We start from the raw sequence: 22,204 nt of genomic DNA on the forward strand, positions 1-22,204 counted from the left end.
TGCGAGAGATAGAATGCATGTGTGAGCAAGAACGAGTTTGCAAGAGAGAGAATGCGTGTGTGAGAAAGAATGCATGTGCGAGAGAGAGCGAGAATGCGTGTGTGTGAGAGAGAAAATGTGTGTGTGTGTGTGAGTGAAAATGTGGAATGCGTGTGTGTGAGAGAGAAAATGTGTGTGTGTGAGAGAGAGAGAGAATGCGTGTGTGTGAGAGAGAGAATGTGGAATGCGTGTGTGTGAGAGAGAGAATGTGGAATGCGTGTGTGTGAGAGAGAAAATGCCTGTGTGAGAGAGAGAGAGAATGCGTGTATGAGAGAGAATGCGCGTGTGTGAGAGAGAGAATGCGTGTATGGGAGAGAATGCGTGTGTGTGTGAGAGAAAATGTGTGAGAGAGAGAATGCATGTGTGAGAGAGAACGAGTTTGCAAGAGAGAGAATGCGTGTGTGAGAAAGAATGCGTGTGCGAACGAGAGCGAGAATGCGTGTGTGAGAGAGAGAGAATGAGTGTGAGAGAGAATGCATGTATGAGAGAGAGAGAATGCGTGTATGAGAGAGAATGCGTGTGTGAGAGAGAGAGAATGCGTGCGTGTGAGAGAGAAAATGTGTGAGAGAGAGAATGCATGTGTGAGAGAGAACGAGTTTGCAAGAGAGAGAATGCGTGTGTGGGAAAGAATGCGTGTGCGAGAGAGAGCGAGAATGCGTGTGTGAGAGAGAGAGAATGAGTGTGAGAGAGAATGCGTCTGTGGGAGAGAGAGAGATTGCACACGTAAGAGAGAGAATGAGTGTGTGAGAGAGAGAATGAGTGTGTGCGTGAGAGAGAATGCGTGTACAAGAGAGAGCGAGAATGCATGTGTGCGAGAGAGAAAATGCATGTATGCAAGAGAGAATGAGTGTGCATGAGAGAATGCACGTATGTGAGAGAGAGAAGCGTGTGTGCGAGAGAGAGAATGCACGTATGTATGAGAGAGAATGCGTGTGTGCGAGAGAGAGAATGCGTGTGTGCGAGAGAGAGAATGCACATATGTGAGAGAGAGAATGCGTGTGTGCGAGAGAGAGAATGCGTGTGTGCGAGAGAGAGAGAATGCACGTATGTGAGAGAGAGAAGCGTGTGTGCGAGAGAGAGAATGCACGTATGTATGAGAGAGAATGCGTGTGTGCGAGAGAGAGAATGCGTGTGTGCGAGAGAGAGAATGCACATATGTGAGAGAGAGAATGTGTGTGTGCGAGAGAGAGAGAATGCACGTATGTGAGAGAGAGAATGCGTGTGTGCAAGAGAGAGAATGCGTGTGTGCGAGAGAGAGAATGCGTGTGTGCGAGAGAGAGAATGCACGTATGTGAGAGAGAGAATGCGTGTGTGCGAGAGAGACAATGTGTGTGCATGAGAGAATGCACGTATGTGAGAGAGAGAAGCGTGTGTGCAAGAGAGAGAATGCACGTATGTGAGAGAGAGAAGCATGTGTGCAAGAGAGAGAATGCACGTACGTGAGAGAGAGAAGCATGTGTGCAAGAGAGAGAATGCACGTATGTGAGAGAGAGAATGCGTGTGTGCGAGAGAGAGAATGCGTGTGTGCGAGAGAGAGAGAATGCACGTATGTGAGAGAGAGAATGTGTGTGTGCAAGAGAGAGAATGCGTGTGTGCGAGAGAGAGAATGCGTGTGTGCGAGAGAGAGAATGCACGTATGTGAGAGAGAGAATGCGTGTGTGCGAGAGAGAGAATGTGTGTGCATGAGAGAATGCACGTATGTGAGAGAGAGAAGCGTGTGTGCAAGAGAGAGAATGCACGTATGTGAGAGAGAGAAGCATGTGTGCAAGAGAGAGAATGCACGTATGTGAGAGAGAGAAGCATGTGTGCAAGAGAGAGAATCCACGTATGTGTGAGAGAGAATGCGTGTGTGCGAGAGAGAGAGAGAATGCACGTCTGTGAGAGAGAGAATGCGTGTGTGCGAGAGAGAGAATGCGTGTGTGCGAGAGAGAGAGAATGCACGTATGTGAGAGAGAGAATGCGTGTGTGCAAGAGAGAGAATGCACGTATGTGAGAGAGAGAATGCGTGTGTGTGAGAGAGAGAATGTGTGTGCATGAGAGAATGCACGTATGTGAGAGAGGGAAGCGTGTGTGCAAGAGAGAGAATGCACGTATGTGAGAGAGAGAAGCATGTGTACAAGAGAGAGAATGCACGTATGTGAGAGAGAGAAGCATGTGTGCAAGAGAGAGAATCCACGTATGTGAGAGAGAGAATGCGTGTGTGCGATAGAGAGAGAATGCACGTATGTGAGAGAGAGAGAGAATGCGTGTGTGCGAGAGAGAGAATGAGCGTAAGTGAGAGAGAACGAGTTTGCAAGAGAGAGAATGCATGTGTGAGAAAGAATGCGTGTGCGAGATAGAGCGAGAATGCGTGTGTGAGAGAGAGAATGAGTGTGAGAGAGAATGCGTCTGTGAGAGAGAGAGAATGCACGTATGTGAGAGAGAGAATGCGTGTGTGCGAGAGAGAGAATGTGTGTGCATGAGAGAATGCACGTATGTGAGAGAGAGAAGCGTGTGTGCAAGAGAGAGAATGCACGTATGTGAGAGAGAGAAGCATGTGTGCAAGAGAGAGAATGCACTATGTGAGAGAGAGAAGCATGTGTGCAAGAGAGAGAATCCACGTATGTGAGAGAGAGAATGCGTGTGTGCGAGAGAGAGAATGCGTGTGTGCGAGAGAGAGAGAATGCACGTATGTGAGAGAGAGAATGTGTGTGTGCAAGAGAGAGAATGCGTGTGTGCGAGAGAGAGAATGCGTGTGTGCGAGAGAGAGAATGCACGTATGTGAGAGAGAGAATGCGTGTGTGCGAGAGAGAGAATGTGTGTGCATGAGAGAATGCACGTATGTGAGAGAGAGAAGCGTGTAGGTGTGTGTGTGTCTGTGTCTCTCTGTGTGTTCATGTCGGTGTGTCTCTGTCTGTGTGTGTGTCTGTGGCACTGTGTGCGTGTGTCTGTGTGTGTGTGTGTCGGTGTGTGTGTCTGCGTGTGTGAGCGTCGGTGTGTGTGTGTGCCTCTGTGTGTGTGCATGTCTGTGTGTGTCTGTGTGTGCGCGTCGGTGTGTGTGTGTGCCTCTGTGTGTGTGCATGTCGGTGTGTGTCTGTATGTGTGTGTGTCTGTGTGTGTGTGTGTGTCGGTGTGTGTGTGTGTCTGTGTGTGCGCGCGTCGGTGTGTGTGTGTGCCTCTGTGTGTGTGCATGTCGGTGTGTGTCTGTCTGTGTGTGCGCGCGTCGGTGTGTGTGTGTGTGCCTCTGTGTGTGTGTGTGTCGGTGTGTGTCTGTATGTGTGTGTGTGTGTGTGTGTGTGTGTCGGTGTGTGTCTGTCTCTCTGTGTGTATTGGGGCAGGCGAGATGTGAGGGTGAAATGTGGGTGTTGTGGGGCAGGCACGTGATCTATGATTTAAATTCCCAAACTCTGCCAAAAGTTTTGAGAAAGGGAAAGGAAATAAAAGACTCAAAATCAAGTTAGAAATGGCTGGATGTAGAGCAGGGCAGGGAGAGACAGAAAGAGAGTGAGAGAGAGAGAGAGAGACAGAGACACAGAGAAGAGAGAGAGACACAGGGACAGAGAGAGAAGACAGAGAGATAGAGAGAGAGAGACAGACAGAGAGACAGAGACACAGAGAAGAGAGAGACACAGGGACAGAGAGAGAAGACAGAGAGAGAGAGAGAGAGAGACAGGGAGACAGAGAGAGACAGAGACACAGAGAAGAGAGAGAGACACAGGGACAGAGAGAGAAGACAGACAGACAGACAGAGACAGAGAGAGGGACACATAGGGACAGAGAGAAAGAGAGAGAGAGAGACACACACAGGAACAGAGAGAGAGGGACAGAGACAGAGAGAAAGAGAGTGACAGAGAGAGACACACACACAGGGACACAGACAGAGATTAATTCTAGGAATCACACATACAGCAGGAAAACCCCAAGAAAACCTCAGCAAATACCCACCCTCTCCATTCCCAGCCCTGTGTGTGTTTGTGTGTGTGTCTCAGGAAGCCTACCTACAGCCAGGCTCTGAGACGCGAGTGTGGGAGTAATCTTTAATATTTTCAAACTGCACTGACACAACTAATAAGGCTTCAGTAAACAAAAAGAGAGTTGTCGCAACTGGGAAAGATGACACTTTGTTGCCCCAGAATGAACATCTCAGTGGGCAGCAAGATCCCATAAGGCTCCTGTCCTGGGAATTAACATGTCACTCAGACAGAGCCCTCCCCAGGGAGGAGACTGACAGACGATGCAAAGTGTCAGAGACAGGGTAGGGCTGGGCTCCAATAACCCCTCACCCAGAATAAATGTGCGCAAGGAATTAGTCAGATTCATTCTCATACCCTGTTCTCTCTCTGTATGGAGAGTGAGCAGCCCTTCCTGTCTGGTTGTGACGGTGTGTGTGAGTGTGTGTGTGTGTGTGTGTGTGTGTGTGTGTGTGTGTGTGTGTGTGTGTGTGTGTGTGTGTGTGTGTGTTTGTGTGTGTGTGTGTGTGTGTGTGTGTGTGTGTGTGTGTGTGTGTTTAATAATGTTTCCAGCCTCTGGTTAATTACTTTCTCATTATTTGTTTGTATTTTGATGTTGCTGTGAGGTTATGAAGTGCATTTGGGGAGGGGAGTAGGGAGTGGTGGGATTGTGTTTAAACTGGGATCTTGCTGTGTAATTTTGCATCACACTGCTCTCGTTTCCCCGGCCCGCGGCTCCCCCAACACCCCCACCCCGTCCCACCAACTCATCTCTTCTCTCTTTTATCCCGAGGAACTTTTGTGGGGAAAGCAGGAAAGTGAAGATCCAAAATGCCTGGTGGGCCAAGAAAGCCTTGGACAAGAACAACCTCCAGAGAGCGGGAAGCACAGGCCTGAGGCCTGTTGGCCAGGCTGCAGCCCGTGGGGCCTAGGTGAGTGGGGGGTCCGTTTCTTCCTCCGAGGTTTCATCTCCTCTAGGTATGGGCTGGGGGTTTGGAGCCTGGTTTGTCGGGACCTCTGGTTCATTGGGACCTGTCAGATCACGGGTTTGAAGCCTGGGGTTAAAGTCACCGGGGCATCGGTGACACAAACAGGGGAAACCCCCAGGATCTGGGAGACGGGACTCCCTCGGGAGGGAACTCGAACCCAAAATATCTGACCCTCTGGAAAGAATTGTCACACTATCAGAGGAAAGTGGGTCACAGAGAGGGCAGGGTGATCGAATTGGACACAGAGAGAAAGGACAGTGAGAAAGAAATGGAAAATGGTGAGAGGAAGAGAGAGGGGTCGGGGGCAGTGTGAGATTGTGAAATAGCTGCAATATTTGATTCTAGGGTGACAGGAAATAATAAAAATGATCAGATTATCGAGCTTCTACAGCACTGTCACTTGTGGGATCTTGCTGTGCGTCAATTGCGCTAATGCCATCGTTGCAGGCAGTGAGTGGTTTTAATCAGCAAACCCGTCATTTCAAGAACTTTTCAACATGAAAACTCAACTTGTGTTTGTGTTTGGATATTCCTGAGAAATTGTCTGTCTCACTGAGAGGGGAAAAGCCGGGACCTCGCTGCGCCATCTCCCCGTGAAAGATTTTCCTGCTCAGCCTTCCCATTAATGCTGCCTCTTTCCTCCCAAAGGGATCTTCCTGGCCACTTGAGGATTTGAAAAGTGTGTGTTTGGGAGCAGTAAACCTTCAAACATGAGCTTCCTCCAGAGGGCGGGGGGGAAACGCAGTCCTGAGGCCTGAGGCCTGTTTGACAGGCTGCAGCCTGTTGGGCCCAGGTGAGTTTTGTCTGTGTATTACCCCGAGGTTTAATCTCCTCTCTCTGGGGAGGGGTCGGGGGTGCGGGCTGGCTTTTACCAGGACCTCTGCTCAACCGGGTCTTGTCGGATTGCGGCCTTATCGTTTTTGAACAGGTTTGAAGTCTGGGGCTAAGGTAACTGGGGCCTTGGGATTTGACACAAATATGTCAACCCTTAACCAGCATCACCCATGATGTGTGTGGGGTTAGATTGCTGCTTGTGAGATCTCACTGTGCGTACGTGGTTATTAATGTTTGTAGCCTCAGGCCAACCGCTCTGCGGGGATGTCTGTGTATTTCAATGTCACTGTGATGGCCAGCAATTCATTCATTCATTCTGCAATAATTAAACTGAACCAGGGTCACATGGGAGATTGGGGAAGGCAGAGAGCTGTGGGATCTTGCTGTGCTTTTGGTGCCACTGTTGTATTTTATTTCAATTTGATTTGTTTTTATTTCTCAGTGTGTTTCACAACCCGCCCCCTCCCCCTCCACTAACCCTGGGGGTGAGGAGGAGATTGGATCCAGGAACTGAAGCTCAGGACGACGCAGAGACAGAGAGAATTAAATCACTTCTGCTGCAAGAAATCCACAGACACACACAGACACACACAGACACACACAGACACACACAGACACACACAGACACACAGAGACACACAGAGACACACAGAGACACACACAGACACACAGAGACACCGGTGATCTTTATATTTCAATGATGGAGATGCCAGTGTCGGACTGGGACAAAAGCTAGTGGTGTGTGACGTTTAACGTTATATATCGATATATAGAGACACGGGGGGGGGGGGGGGTGGAGGAGGGGCTTAACGTTATATATCTATATATATATAGACACAGAGGGGAGGAGGGGCTTATGTGTTTTGGGGGGCATTCATTTGAGGGTCCTGCTGTATTTGGATGGAGAAAGAACACTGCATTGGGGGGAAATGCGTGCGGGGGGGAAATGCGTGGGGAGGGAATGGGTGGTGGGGTGAATGCATGGGGGGGAATGCGTGGGGGGGGCAATGCGTGGGGGGGGCAATGCGTGGGGGGGAAATGCGTGGGGGGGAAATGCGTGGGGGGGGGAAATGCGTGGGGGGGGAATGCGTGGGGGGGGAATGCGTGGGGGGGGGAATGGGTGGGGGGTGAATGCGTGGGGGGGAATGCACAATGTGACATTACAGTAAGGTCTGCCTTACTTTCCAAGCTCCTCATATATGAGAGATACACAATATACAAAACCTGAAAGAGCTCAGCCACTGAATTGTAGATTTGGAGCATTGGATCAGAATAATGCCTGGAGAGGGTTGAAGGGTTTCTCAAATCCCACACTGACATTCTGTGGGTTCAAGGTTGTAAACCACTCCTGGCTATCTTTTTATTCTGTCCATAAATCACACTGAACCCCTTGATTAGATTCCAGGCTGTAAATCACTCCAGGATATCTGTTATTCTGTATATAAACCACTCTGAACCCCTCAATTAGATTCCAGGCTGTAACTCACTCCGTTATATCTGTTATTCTGTATATTATCCACCCTGAACCCCTCAATTAGATTCCAGGCTGTATCTCACTCCGGGCTATCTGTTATTCTGTATATAAACCATCCTGAATCCCTCAATTAGATTCCAGGCTGTAACTCACTCTGGACTATCTATTATTCTGTATATAAACCACCCTGAACCCCTTGATTAGATTCGAGGTTGTAACTCACTCTGGACTATCTGTTATTCTGTATATAAACCACTCTGAACCCCTCAATTAGATTCCAGGCTGTAACTCACCCTGGGCTATATGTCATTCTCTATATAAACCACTCTGAACCCCTCAATTAGATTCCAGGCTGTAACTCACTCTGGGATATCTGTTATTCTGTATATAAACCACTCTGAACCCCTCAATTAGATTCCAATCTGTAACTCACTCTGGGCTATCTGTTATTCTGTATATAAACCACTCTGAACCCCTCAATTATATTCCAGGCTGTAACTCACCCTGGGTTATCTGTTATTCTGTATATAAACCACTCTGAACCCCTCAATTAGATTCCAAACTGTAACTCATTCCGGGCTATCTGTTATTCTGTATATAAACCACACTGAACCCCTCAATTAGATTCCAGGCAGTTACACACTCTGGGCTATCTGTTATTCTGTATATTAACGATTCAGAACCCCTCAATTAGATTCCAGGCTGTGATTCAGTTTGGGCTATCAGTTATTCTGTATATTAACGATTCAGAACCCCTCAATTCGATTCCAGGCTGTAACTCATCTGGGTTATCTTTTATTCTGGAGATAAACCACTCTGAACCCCTCAATTAGATTCCAGGCTGTAACTCACTCCGGGCTATCTGTTATTCTGAATATAAAACACTCTGAACCCCTGAATTTGATTCCAGGCTGTAACTCACTCCAGGATATCTGTTATTCTGTATATAAACCACTCTGAACCCCTCAATTAGATTCCAGGCTGTAACTCACTCCGTTATATCTGTTATTCTGTATATTATCCACCCTGAACCCCTCAATTAGATTCCAGGCTGTAACTCACTCCGGGATATCTGTTATTCTGTATATAAACCTCTCTGAAGCCGTCAATTAGATTTTAGGCTGTAACTCACTCCAGGCTATCTGTTATTCTGTATATAAACCACTCTGAACCCCTCAATTCGATTCCAGGCTGTAACTCATCTGGGCTATCTGTTATTCTGGATATAAACCACTCTGAACCCCTCAATTAGATTCCAGGCTGTAACTCACTCCGGGCTATCTGTTATTCTGTATATAAACCACTCTGAACCCCTCAATTAGATTCCAGGCTGTAACTCACTCCGGGCTATCTGTTATTCTGTATTTTAACCACTCTGAACTCCGCGATTACGTTCCAGGCTGTAACTCACTCCGGGCTATCTGAGAGAGAGAGAGAGAGAGAGAGAGAGAGAGAGAGAGAGAGAGAGAGAGAGAGAGAGAGAGAGAGAGAGAGAGAGAGGGACAGGGAGAATGAGGAGGATATGGAGAGGGAGAGGGACAGAGAGAGCGTGAGGAGGAGAGGGACCGAGAGAGAGAGAGACACACAGAGAGAGAGAGAGAGAGAGCGACAGTGAGTGAGAGAGAGAGAGAGAGTGAAGGACATGGAGAGAGTGAGGGGGAGTGGGACAGAGAGAGAGAGAGACACACACAGAGAGAGAGAGAGGGTCAGGGAGAGAGAGACGGACAGGGAGAGAGAGAGGGACAGGGAGAGAGAGAGGGAGGCACAGGGAGAGAGAGGGACAGGGAGAGAGAGAGAGAGAGAGAGAGAGAGACAGGGAGAGAGAGGGACAGGGAGAGAGAGTGAGAGAGAGAGAGAGACAGAGAGAGAGAGAGGGACTGGGAGAGAGAGAGAGGGACTGGGAGAGAGAGAGGGACGCAGAGAGAGTGGGACAGAGATAGAATGAGGGACAGAGATAGAGTGAGGGACGCAGAGAGAGTGGGACAGACATAGAATGAGGGACAGAGATAGAGTGAGGGACAGAGATAGAATGAGGGACAGAGATAGAGTGAGGGACAGAGATAGAGTGAGGGACAGAGATAGAGTTAGGGACAGAGATAGAGTGAGGGACAGAGATAGAATGAGGGACAGAGATAGAGTGAGGGACAGAGATAGAGTGAGGGACAGAGATAGAGTGAGGGACGCAGAGAGAGAGGGACGCAGAGAGAGAGGGACGCAGAGAGAGAGGGACAGAGATAGAGTGAGGGACGCAGAGAGAGAGGGACAGAGATAGAGTGAGGGACGCAGAGAGAGAGGGACAGAGATAGAGTGAGGTACGCAGAGAGAGAGAGAGACAATGAGAGAGGGACAGTGAGAGAGGGACAGTGAGAGAGGGACAGTGAGAGAGGGACAGTGAGAGTGGGACAGTGAGAGTGGGACAGTGAGAGTGGGACAGAGACAGAGAGAGAGGGACAGGAACAGAGAGAGATTGAGAGAAAGAGAGGGATACATAGTGAGAGAGAGAGAGAGAGGAACACAGAGAGTGACAGAGAGAGAAAGATAGAGAGGGACACAGGGAGAGAGTGGGACACAGGGAGAGAGAGTGGGACACAGGGAGAGAGAGTGGGACACAGGGAGAGAGAGTGGGACAGACTGAGAAAGAGAGAGTGAGGGATACAGAGAGAGGGACAGAGAGAGAGAGAGGGACACAGAGAGAGAGAGGGGGACACAGAGAGAGAGAGAGAGGGGGACTCACAGAGAGAGAGAGGGACAGAGAGAGAGAGAGGGACACAGAATAACAGATAGCCCAGAGTGAGTTACAGCCCGGAACCTAATTGAGGGCTTCAGAGTGGTTTATATACAGAATAACAGATAGCCCGGAGTGAGTTACAGCCTGGAATCTAATCGAGGTGTTCAGAGTGGTTTATATACGGAATAACAGATATCCCGGAGTGAATTACAGCCTGGAATCTAATTGAGGTGTTCAGAGTGGTTTATATACAGAATAACAGATATCCTGGAGTGAGTTACAGTCTGGATCGAATTACGGCCTTCAGAGTAGTTAATATACAGAATAACAGATAGTCCAGAGCGAGTTACAGCCTGGAATCTAATTGAGGGGTTCAGAGTGGTTTATATACAGAATAACAGACAGCCCGGAGTGAGTTACTGCCTGGAATCAAATCGAGGTGTTCAGGGTGGGTTATATACAGAATAACAGATAGGCAGGATTGAGTTTCAGCTTGGAATTGAATTGAGGTGTTCAGGGTGGCTTATGTACAGAATAACAGATAGCCTGGAGTGAGTTACAGCTTGGAATTGAATTGACGTGTTCAGGTTGGGTTGCATATAGAATAACAGACAGAAAGGTGGATGGAGAGACACAGAGTGAAGGGGGAATGTGAGGTTGAGAGAAAAGTGATGCAAGGGGAGACATGGAGAGTGCAAGGAGCCCCATACTCACCATCCCCCCAACTGCTCTCAGCTCCCTCTCCCCACGGTCTCTCTCTGTGTCCCATCAGGGACTGAGGCTGCATAAAGGGTTAACCCTGGGATTGAGATTCAAACACAACTCACACACACACTCACACTGAGAGACATAGAGACACTAACTCCCCAATACTCACCCCTGGGTACGCCACATGGCAAAAAGAATGATGGCATCCTGAACCTGGTTTAAATAGCCTCAGGTCTGTCACTCAAACCACCATCTCCTCCCAAATCCCAGCTGATCCAGTCAGCTCCCAGCTCCATTACCTGGAACCCACCTCTCCAGGTATGGAACACACCAACTACCATCTTTGTGAGATTGCAGGGGGGTCTGGGAGGAAACAGCAGGTTAATGGGTTAGACCAGGGCTGACCCAGTCTGTTCCTGTATCTGATCACCCCCCCCCCCCCCCACGCCAAACCACTCACTCAGCCCAGCCTGGGAATGCACACACAGACATAGACACAGAAGCTGCAGGTTCAAATCCTAAACAACCCCAGACACACACAACACAAAACCACACAAGTTCCCACATCAAACTGACACAAGATGTTTGTACAAGTTAACACACATTCTTTGGACAAATTCATCCAACATTTTGGCCTGGCTGAGCACAAGCTTATTGCAAAAATTAAGACAAGAGTTTTGTGCAGATTGATACAACAGTTTGGCCCAAATGAACATTAGTTGATTCCACATGTTTACACAAGGTGTTTGCACAGACTGATAGAAATACCATGAACCAAAGAGCTCGGCTGAGTTTGAGTTTGATCGGAATGAGAGTACTTCTTGTCCGGGTGAACACAGTCCCTTTCCTTTTCTGGGTTTAAGCATCGGTCCTGTTACATTTGGATGCTCCTGAACAAAAATGCTGCATTCCATTAATGTCCAGTTGAAGATCTCCTCTTTTAAATCTGCAATTCTATCCAAAAGCTGTTTGGTTTGGATTGCTACATAATGGCTCTTTTCTCCTTCTCATTACAGTGTGCTTTACCAAGATGTAAAATGTTGGGAACTTTATACTGCTTCTTGTCTTCAGTGCCTACATTTAATGTAATTTTATTCTGATCTCTGTCCAGAATCTGCCTGACTGCCCCATGGGGAGTTTACAATAGTCTGCCCTCTAGTGGGCTCAGAGCACATTGCTGTGAGTCTGTCTGACTGCCCCATGGGGAGTTTACAATAGTCTGCCCTCTGGTGGGTTCAGAGCACATTGCTGTGAGTCTGTCTGACTGCTCCATGGGGAGTTTACAATAGTCTGCCCTCTAGTGGGCTCAGAGCACATTGATATGAGTCTGTCTGACTGCTCCATGGGGAGTTTACAATAGTCTGCCATCTGGTGAGTTCAGAGCAGACTTCAGAATCTTCACTGAAATTCCAGTGAAATTTTTAAAAAGGTTCCTTTCTGTTTTTCATACAATTATTTCTAAACTGTAGTCCCTGTTCTCAGTCCAAACAAATCCAAACAACACTGAAGGGAAACAGGGATGGACATATACAATCCAGATTATTCTATCTTTCTATCTTGGAAGAAAATTTTATTTTATTTAGTTGAACTGTAAAAACATGTTGTTTCTTTGATTAATAACTTCTTAATGAGATTGGGGAAGGGTTTAACTGAAATGTAACACAAGGCAGATGTGCTGTTGCTGATGTTATCAGAGCCCATCAAATTTAGCAAAAGGTCTCAAGGGGCCAGATGTTTTGATACAGCTAGTTGTTGTGGTCTGAGATAATTCATATCAATTCCAATCCACAACAATATTTATGAAAAAGCATGAACATCTCCAAAACAAAACAGATTTAAATATAAACATGAACACTTCCCATCCACAACAATATTTGTATTTATAAACAAACACTTCCCATACAAAAAAAATTTCTAAATAAACTGAGACAGTTCCATGCTCAGTAATATTTACGTGTAAACAGATCAGCTCCAATGTTTATGCATTGACGAATCGCTCTATACAACAATGTATATGGTATATTGTATGTACTGTATAATACAAAACCTGAAATAGCTCAGCCATTGAATTGTGGATTTGCAGTGTTGCCCTCCCCTTCCCTGAGGACCAGGACTTGGGGCTGAGTCTGTCTCTCTCCAGCTCAGCTTCTCCAACACAAAGACACACAACAACATCGGTCACTCTGCTGCTCGGCACGCTTTAATCAACATTTTTATTGTTTATAATGGAAGTGATGGATACAGTCAGTGGGATGGTACCTTTACTCACTGGCCCCTGAGTTGTGAGAAACATTCAAATGTTTCCCTGTAACCCCCCTGTGGGATAAGGATGGACAAACCAGCGCTACCCTCAGTCTGTTACCATAGTGACAGGCTGCTCCATCGCTGAAACACTGAACTGAAATGAGAAAATCCCGGATGGTGTGATTAATGAGGGAATTTGATGGATGGATGGATTTGGGTGAAGGGATATTTCAGCACATTCTTCAGCTGCTGCCTGAACTTAGTCTGGGTCACGGCATAAATCGCGGTGTTTGTGCAGCAACTGAGGAGCTGCAGCATGAAGCCCAATTCCTGCACAAAGAGATCGAGATACACAGACCCATACCCAATATCATTCATCCGGTACGATATATAATACAGCATTAACGTTGACCATAACAGGATGAAATTGGCCGAGATGACAAACAGTAAAATGATGGATTTTTTTCGGTTTCTCATTTCAGTGTCAGACTGAACGTCCCCATTGGTGTGAGCGCGGAGTCTCCTGCGGGCTCTGCTGGTCACTAAAATGTGTCTGATGGTGAGAACATTGAGCAGCAGAATCAGGAGAAATGGGACACACGCGGTTAGAATGTAGTGGAGGAACTCGATTGTGACCCAGACACTGGAGAATAGAACACCGTCTGTTACCTCACAAAACCAGGGGTTGTTCACCAGCAAATACTGAGCCTTGAACATGAAATACCAGAAAATGTTCTTTAAACAGCTCAGCACAGTCACTGCTCCCAGAACCACAGCCGCCGTTTTCTCACGGCAATATTTACATTTCAGCTTCGGGCAACAAATGGCCACAAACCGATCAAAGGTGAAAGTGACGGTGAACCAGACAGAGCAGTCAGTGGCTGCATAAAGCAGGACGGCGTGGATATTACACACGGCGACGGAGTACCTCAGGAAATAAAACTGTTCCCAATAAACAATGGGAATGTGTCTCAGGATCAGGTCGAGGATAATGACCAGGAGATCCGCCGCTGCCATGGCCCCCAGGTAACGTCTGACACATGGAGACAATCCACAATCTTTATAAAACAGGACGTCGATGGTCACTGCGTTAACTGTGAGGAAGGAAAACAAACCCATTATCCATCAGCCTGGAGGCAAAGGGACCCGTTTGATTGGGGACCCAGTGAGATTTACAAATGTGTCCCTGTATTCAGGGATTTATTAAAATAATTGGAGCTGGAATAACAAATGGTAAGGTCGGAATTACTGACAAAAATGTGACATAAACCACAAGAAACCCTCCCTCCCCAAACACACAGAGACAAATCCATAAGGACAGATGGTTTCTAGAACATTCCCACACACTCACTCACTCGAGAGCAGACACAGGTTACTCCTTCCCAGTTCCTAATACGGAGGGTGGGAACGTTGCTGTCCTGAAGGATTCTCTCCCAGTTTCCTGAAGACAAACGGATTTTGGGAATTTCTGTATTTTGGTCTAAATTGTGGTCGATCCTGTGTCGTGGAGAAATGTAAACGCAGGGAAAATGTATTCACTCCTTTAACTGCCTGAGGGCCCTTCGGAACAGTGTCTCCCTCTCCCTGGAACGGGATCTCTTCCCTCGGGATCTTATCGTTTTTTTCAATTCACTGACGTCCGGCCGGTCACAAACAATGTCAGGGACAGAACGTTCTGGGGAATGTCAGTTATAGAATGTCAGGGACAGAACGTTCCGGAGAATGTCAGTTATAGAATGTCGGGGACGGAACGTTCCGGAGAATGTCAGTTATGGAATGTCAGGGACAGAACGTTCCGGGGAATGTCAATTACAGAATGTCAGGGACAGAACGTTCCGGGGAACTCCTTGACCTGTCCATGACCTTCCCCATCCCCTCTGACCTATCACCTATCCCCCACCTCCATCTCTCGATCACATTCCCAGCTCCCTTACCCCAGCCCCACCTCTGCACCAGCCCTGCCCCCTCCCATTTATCTCTCAGCTCTCCCGCCCACAAGCCTCATTCCTGATGAAGGGATTATGCCTGAAACATTCATTCCCCTGCTCCCCGGATGCTGCCTGACATGCTGTGCTTTTCCAGCACCACACTCCCAGTCAGGAAACAGTCCAACAACGTCATACTCACAGGATCAGGCCTGATGGGTAATTTAGATTAGATTAGATTACCTACAGTGTGGAAACAGGACCTTCAGCCCAACAAGTCCACACCGACCCGCCGAAGCGGAACCCACCCAGACCCATTCCCTACATTTACCCCTTGAACTCACACTACGAACAATTTCCCATGGCCAATTCACCAAACCTGAATATCTTTGCATTGTGGGAGGAAACCGGAGCACCGAGACGAAACCCACGCAGACACGGGGAGAATGTGCAAACTCCACACAGTCAGTCGCCTGACGCTGGAATTGAACCTGGGTCTCTGGCGCTGTGAGGCAGCAGTGCTAACCACTGTGCCACCGTGCTCACCCATAATGTTTCATGAAGCCCCATCACCATCCCTGGGTATATCCTGTCCCACAGCAGGACAGACCCACCAGTGGTGGGGACTCCCTGGGATACAGTCAGGGAAGAAGTTACCCTGCAAATCCCCAACATTGATTCCAGAACCCAGGAAATCTCATGGTAACAGATCATGGTCAAGGAAGTCGCCTGAGGATGGTTATCACCTGCCCCTCACCCCTCCTCTTGGAAACAAATCAGAGGAAGCACTGAGGGTGATAAGGACACAGACCATCCTCTGGGTGTGGGATTTCAATGTCCATCACTAAGAGTGTCCCCACAGGCCCACCGCTGCCTGAGCAGGGACAGGCTTCAATACACAACAGCCAGACTGGGGGAAACATTCTCCCCAAACTCCATGTCCCAGATGGATCTGTCCCTGACAGTATCTGTAGGAGCAGCCAGCACACAGTCCTGGTGGAGGGAAAGTCTCAGCCTCATATTTGACATTCTCAAGATTAGTGTGTTGCTGGAAAAGCACAGCATGTCAGGCAGCATCCCAGGAGCAGGAAAATCACCGTTTCGGGCAGCAGACCTTCATCACGAATGAGACTGCGAGCCTCCGGGATGAAGAGATAAATCATATTCGGCGTACTGCTCACTGTGTGATGTGGCACACCCTCCTGTGAAGGAGGACATACTTCTAAAGGACTGAGCACATGGAAACTGGCCATCCATGAGGCACTGTTGGCTAGTAACAGCAGCAGCATCAATGGCCTTCCCTCCATCATAAAGTCAGAAGTGGCCTATTCACTGATGGTTTCAAAATATTCAGCACCATTAACAACGGCACCGATACTGAAGCAGGCTATTCAGCCCATCAAGAGTTTTAAACAGGAACAGAATGAGGCCATTCAGCCATTGGAGGCTGTTACTCAGCAATTGGAGCAGATCTATTAATCTCTCATACCTGTTACACAGGAAATGGAAGGGAACATTCAGCATTTCAAAGCTGCTACACAGGAATACGGGGCATTGTGTAGACCACAATAGTGCATTGATCTATAAACCAGACTAGACATCTGCCCATGGCGGGGAGCTGTGTAGACCACAGTAGTGCATTGATCTATAAACCCAGACTAGATATCTGTCCAGGACGGGGAGCTGTGTAGACCACAGCAGTGCATTGATCTATAAACCAGACTCGATATCTGTCCAGCACGGGGAGCTGTGTAGACCACAGCAGTGCATTGATCTATAAACCAGACTAGATATCTGTCCAGGACGGGGAGCTGTGTAGACCACAGCAGTGCATTGATCTATAAACCCAGACTAGATATCTGTCCAGGACAGGGAGCTGTGTACACCACAGCAGTGCATTGATCTATAAACCAGACAAGATATCTGTCCAGGACAGGTAGCTGTGTAGACCACAGCAGTGCATTAATGTCTGAACATGAAAGAAATATCCATCCAGTATGTGGAGCTGCACGGACTAGACCATTGCATTATCTATGAACCTCAACCAGTTAGTCTGCCCGTGAATTAATCTGTAAACCAGGACCAGTTACACACACACACACACACACACACACACACACCCAGCATGTAGGACTGTGTACCCCACCCCAGTGCGTTGATCTGTAAACCAGGAGCAGTTACCCCCCCCCCCCAGCATGTAGGACTGTGTACCCCACCCCTGTACATTGATCTGTAACCCAGGAGCAGTTACCCTCCCAGCATGTAGGACTGTGTACCCCACCCCAGTGCATTGATCTGTAAACCAGGAGCAGTTACCCTCCCAGCATGTAGGACTGTGTACACCACCCCAGTACATTGATCTGTAACCCAGGAGCGGTTACCCTCCCAGCATGTAGGACTGTGTACCCCACCCCAGTACATTGATCTGTAACCCAGGAGCAGTTACCCTCCCAGCATGTAAGACTGTGTACACCACCCCAGTGCATTGCTCTTTAACACTGTGTTAGATCCCTGCCCAGTGTGGGGAAACTTGCAGCCCGGGCTGGAACTGACAGGATGTGCAGCTCCCACCCATTTCCAGCACCATATCTCCATTGTTGCCATAACAAGAGGGTACTGTGGGTGTGAACATCACTGCCAGAGAGAGATGGCGGGGGAATCAGTTTAATATCATCACAAGGGACGGGTTTGGGGTATAGACAGAGACGGGGAGACTGAGAGACAGTGTCATGGAAGGATGTGTTCCCAGGTTGCAGAATGCTGAAATGTTGATAGTTCGATAACATACTGTAACATGAGCCAATCTTCCCAAGAAAGATATGAAAAAAGGGATATTGGTGTGAGGCCAATGAGCATTTGTTCTGCATCTTTGTTACTGGAATTGCTTTGAACAGAATCGATGACTCATTGGGCAGATTCTAACAATAATTTATCTTTGCTTGATTTTCCTTGAGTGTGACAGAGATATCGTCCACACGAGGCTGAGCTAGTTTCCTGGTGCTGTCGTATTGGACTCATCTCATTAACTCCCCAGCCCACCCCATGGTGCTCCTCAGCCCAATTCTCCCACCCATCATGGTGGGTGGTACTCACCATCGCCCGGATGCCCCTGGATATTGAGTGATCCCTGGCACTGGTGCCATTTTTAAAAGGCCAAGGGTCTTTCTCAGTTCGGAGCTGCCCTGCAAAGTTTACCCCGAGCATGGCAGATCATGGGCAATTACCCCGCTGTTTGTCGACAGGGGCACGGAGGTGCTGGTGGATGAGCTAGTACAGAATGAGACCATTCTCTTTTCAGAAGAGGCCACACCACCAGACCCACCGAGCATGGTCTGAGCTCCCCACCCAGCTCAGTTCAGTATCTGTGGTCTGAAGAAACGCCCAGCAATACAGGACAAGCATCAATAACCTTCCCCGCTCTGTCAGGATAAAGGTCACTGTATTCTCTCTGCTCCCTCACACTCACTGTATATCTGTTATAGCACCGACCCCCGAACAAGACTCATGGTCCAACACTGTCATTGCTGCATGAAGCACCTTCCATCTCTCTCTCTGTCTCTTTCTCTGTCTCTCTGTCACTCTCTGTCTTTGTCTGTCTCTCTCTGTCACCCCGTCCACTTTACCCCCCACATCAATAACACTGCATGGATACAACACTGTGGACTGACTCCCTCTGGACCCCACACCATGACCCCCTCCCCGCCTACACTAACAGTAGGACCACACCCACTCCCTCCCTCACTCCCTCACTCTCTTCCTCCCATTCCATGAGAAACAGCCTGGAATAGGACAGAAAGGGCCAAGCCGGGTGGTGGGGTGTCCAATATCCGTTCCCTCACCCCCTCGCCCTGCCATGTGAGGAGGACCCTGGTAGGAGCCGGAGAAGACCAGGGCACCTCGTGTGGAGATTCTGAAACATCCACGTCCCACCGACCAAGTAAGGAGCAATGTTCAGTGAAGGGCAATTCTCACTTTAAACCCACTGGCAGCTCCCTTTCCCCCCGTCCCAACTTAGAAGCCATGGCCCTGATGCCATCTCCCTTTTGTGTCGTGCTGGTACAAATGGAATCCCCATGGTCTCGGTGGGCAGGAGGGTGGGTTCACAACACATCGTCACCACCACCTCCCAGGAAGGGAGCACCGAGACTCCCTCCTACACCTCCTCCTGTGAACAGCTCAGATACTGAAACTGATCTGTGATAGTTACTGCTCTCCCCACTTGTCCTGACATCTTCAACAATCTATGATCATATACAGGCAGGGCCCTCTGCTCCTGCACTCCTTTTATAACGGTACAGCCTGTATTAAACTGCCTTTCAATGTCTTTCCTACCACAGTCCATCACCTCACACTGCTCTGCACTGATCCCAATCCGCCTTACACCTGAACACTACTCCGACGTATCACTGTTCTGTCAGAGTTCCACACTGACCTCCATAGACTTCAGAGTTCTTCCAGGTTCGGTGCCACCTACAAACATTGAGATTGTTATAGTGTCACAGTCCCCATGAAACAACTGAAATCCTGCCACACATACACAAGTGTGAGCAAGTGAAATACTGATATATTCCTATGGACAAAGTCGAATAATGACATGCTGTCAATGGGGCAACAAAAGTCCTGACACACACCAGAGGGAGCGAATGAAATATTGACAAACCACAGAGCTAGAGAAATCCGGATAGGTCCCACTTATCGATATTCATCAGGGTAAAATGTGATGAAGTTGAAAGTGTGTACCGTACCTTTAAGGGAGAGGGAATGCTATTCTGAACTGAGAGCTTACAAATACCTGAGATATGAGAGGATAGAAGACCCAGAAACAGTATATTGCTGTAGAGCTGGAGTCAGGTAATAAGCAGTTAAGAGAAAGGGGGGTCCCAGAGTTGTGAATAGTTAATGTAAAATGTTCACTTTCAGAGTGAAAAATTAAATTGATGTTTTTATTTAAACAGTGGAATTTGGGAGTTCTCTGTCCCTCATATTTTAATAGTTTACGAGGCGAATTGAGCATTTCGTTATATTTAGTTTAAGTTACCAAATGAGCTTCCCGCCGTGTCCTAACAATTCCCGTGTGTGTATCTGTGTGTCTCTGTGTGGGGCAGGTCTGGCGGTCTCTGTGGTGCTTAAAGTGATGGATTGGCACCCTCTGCTGGCTTCCACACGCCACTGCACAGACATTGACAGAGGGTGAAAACCAACAGGGATTCATTCAGACGGCGGGAGGAAGAGGGCAGCTGCACACAGCACCATCCAAACTGATGTCTGATCCATGGACTGATCTAAATGTCCTTTAAATGTTGTAACTATCCCTGCTTTCACCACTTCATCTGGAAGTTAATTCCACACACAAGCCAGCTTCTGTCTAAAATAATTACCTCTCATGACTTTTATAAATCTTTTTCCTCACATCTTAAAATATCCCTCAGTTTTGAATCCCCAACTCTAAGGAAAAGACATCAGCCCTTCAGCTTATCTGTACCCCTCATTATTTTATAAACATCTGTAAAGTTACCCTTAACCTCATATTCTCCAGTGAAAAAATGTCCCAGCCTACCCAGCCTCTCTTATCGCTCAATCCCTCCTCTCCCAGCAACACTCAGGTTAATCTCTTCTGAATCCTCTCCAGCTTAATAATATCAAGGTCAATAATATCAAAGTGAATAGTCAAAGTGTTTTCTATGGGTACGGGGCGTCCAAAACTAGAGGACATAGGGTTAAGGTGAGAGGGGAAATATTAAAGTGACCCTAGGGGCAGCTTTTTCACCCAGACGGTGATGTGCCTGTGGAATGAGCGGGCAGGGTGACCAGATTGGACACAGTATTCCAGAAGAGGTCTCACCAATGTCCTGTACAACCTCAGCATGATGTCCCAATTCCGATACTCAAAGGTCTGACCAATGAAGACAAGTGTGCTAAACACCTTCTTTACCACACGATCAATATGAGATGCAAATTTTAAAGAATTATATCTGACGGCCTAGGTCTCTGTCCTACAACACTGCCAAAGGCCCTACTTTTAATTGTGTAGGTCCTGTTCTTGTTTGATTTACCAAATCCAATCCCTCGCATTAATCTAAACTAAACTCCATCAGCCACCCCTCAGCCCAGTGTGTGATATTACTGTCACCTCCCCCTCCCCCTTCAATTTTAAAATGCCCATCCCTCTCCAGGAGGCGTGCACACTCCGGCCTTGATTTTCACAAAGACCCTGAGCTTGGTTTGCCTTGTGTGGTTAGGGGGAGGAGGGACAGATTGCAGACACAGTCAGTGGGGAGGAGAGGTTGGACAGTAATCAGCGGCCAGGAAGAGGGGAGTCGCACGTTAGAGTTGGGTAAGAGTGATCGGTGTTTTGTGACCAGAAATTAAGCTCTTCTTTCGTCTCTGGTGTTCTGTAATAAATATTCATTTGAGACTCTTCATTGGGCAGAGTGTGTCTGCAGGATTTCTTTCCTTAATATTGCAGACTTCAGATAATAGCGATTAAAGATGTTCATAGTTAATTTGGATAGCACAGCACATACACTCAACATCCTGCAGTTGAGACAAATATCTTGTATTTGTTTAATAATACAAAGTGTTTTGTGTAGCTCAGTAATGGTAACCTGATTATAATAAATCCACACCGAGCTGAAAGTAGACACTAAAATATGACCCAAAATCTGGGTATGGCAGTGTAGTGGGTAATGTCCCTGCCTCTGAGCCATAAGTCTGGATTTGATTCCAATACCTGAAATTGTGTGGTAGTGTTCCTAGCTCTGGTCTAGTAGGACTGGATTCAAGTCCTGCCTGTTGCAGAGGTATGTCCCAGCATGTCAGGACAGTCTGATGAACAAACACACAGGAGAATACTGTTACAGCTTTATGGGTATTGCTGAGTGATGCTAGTGTCCCTACCTCTGGGCACAAAGGTCCAGGCATAAAGCCCACAGAAGTGTCTCCGGATACATCTGAACAAACTGATTAAAATGGATTTAGAATTGTGACTTGATGGAGAAGGAAGAGGTGTTAGTATTGCATTTCAGAATTTAGACCCAGGATGACTGAAAGTACAGATATTCTTGTTGATTGAAGTCACATTTCGCAGCAGTAAAGGTTGATAAAATCAGAACAGTCATGGAAAGGGTGAGTAGTCAGGGGTTTTCCCCAGTTTTGGGGTGTCCAAAACTAGAGGGCATTGTTTGAAAGTGAGAGGGGAAAGGTTTTGATGAGGCCTAAAGGGCACCTTTTCACACAGAGGGTGGTGTGCGTATGGAATGAGCTGCCAGAGGAAGTGATGGAGGCCGGTACAACTACAGCATGTAAAAGGCATCTGGATGCTGACTGACCTGCCG

This window comes from Chiloscyllium punctatum, chromosome 6 (genome assembly GCF_047496795.1).
Source record: "Chiloscyllium punctatum isolate Juve2018m chromosome 6, sChiPun1.3, whole genome shotgun sequence".
Classification (NCBI taxonomy): Eukaryota; Metazoa; Chordata; class Chondrichthyes; order Orectolobiformes; family Hemiscylliidae; genus Chiloscyllium; species Chiloscyllium punctatum.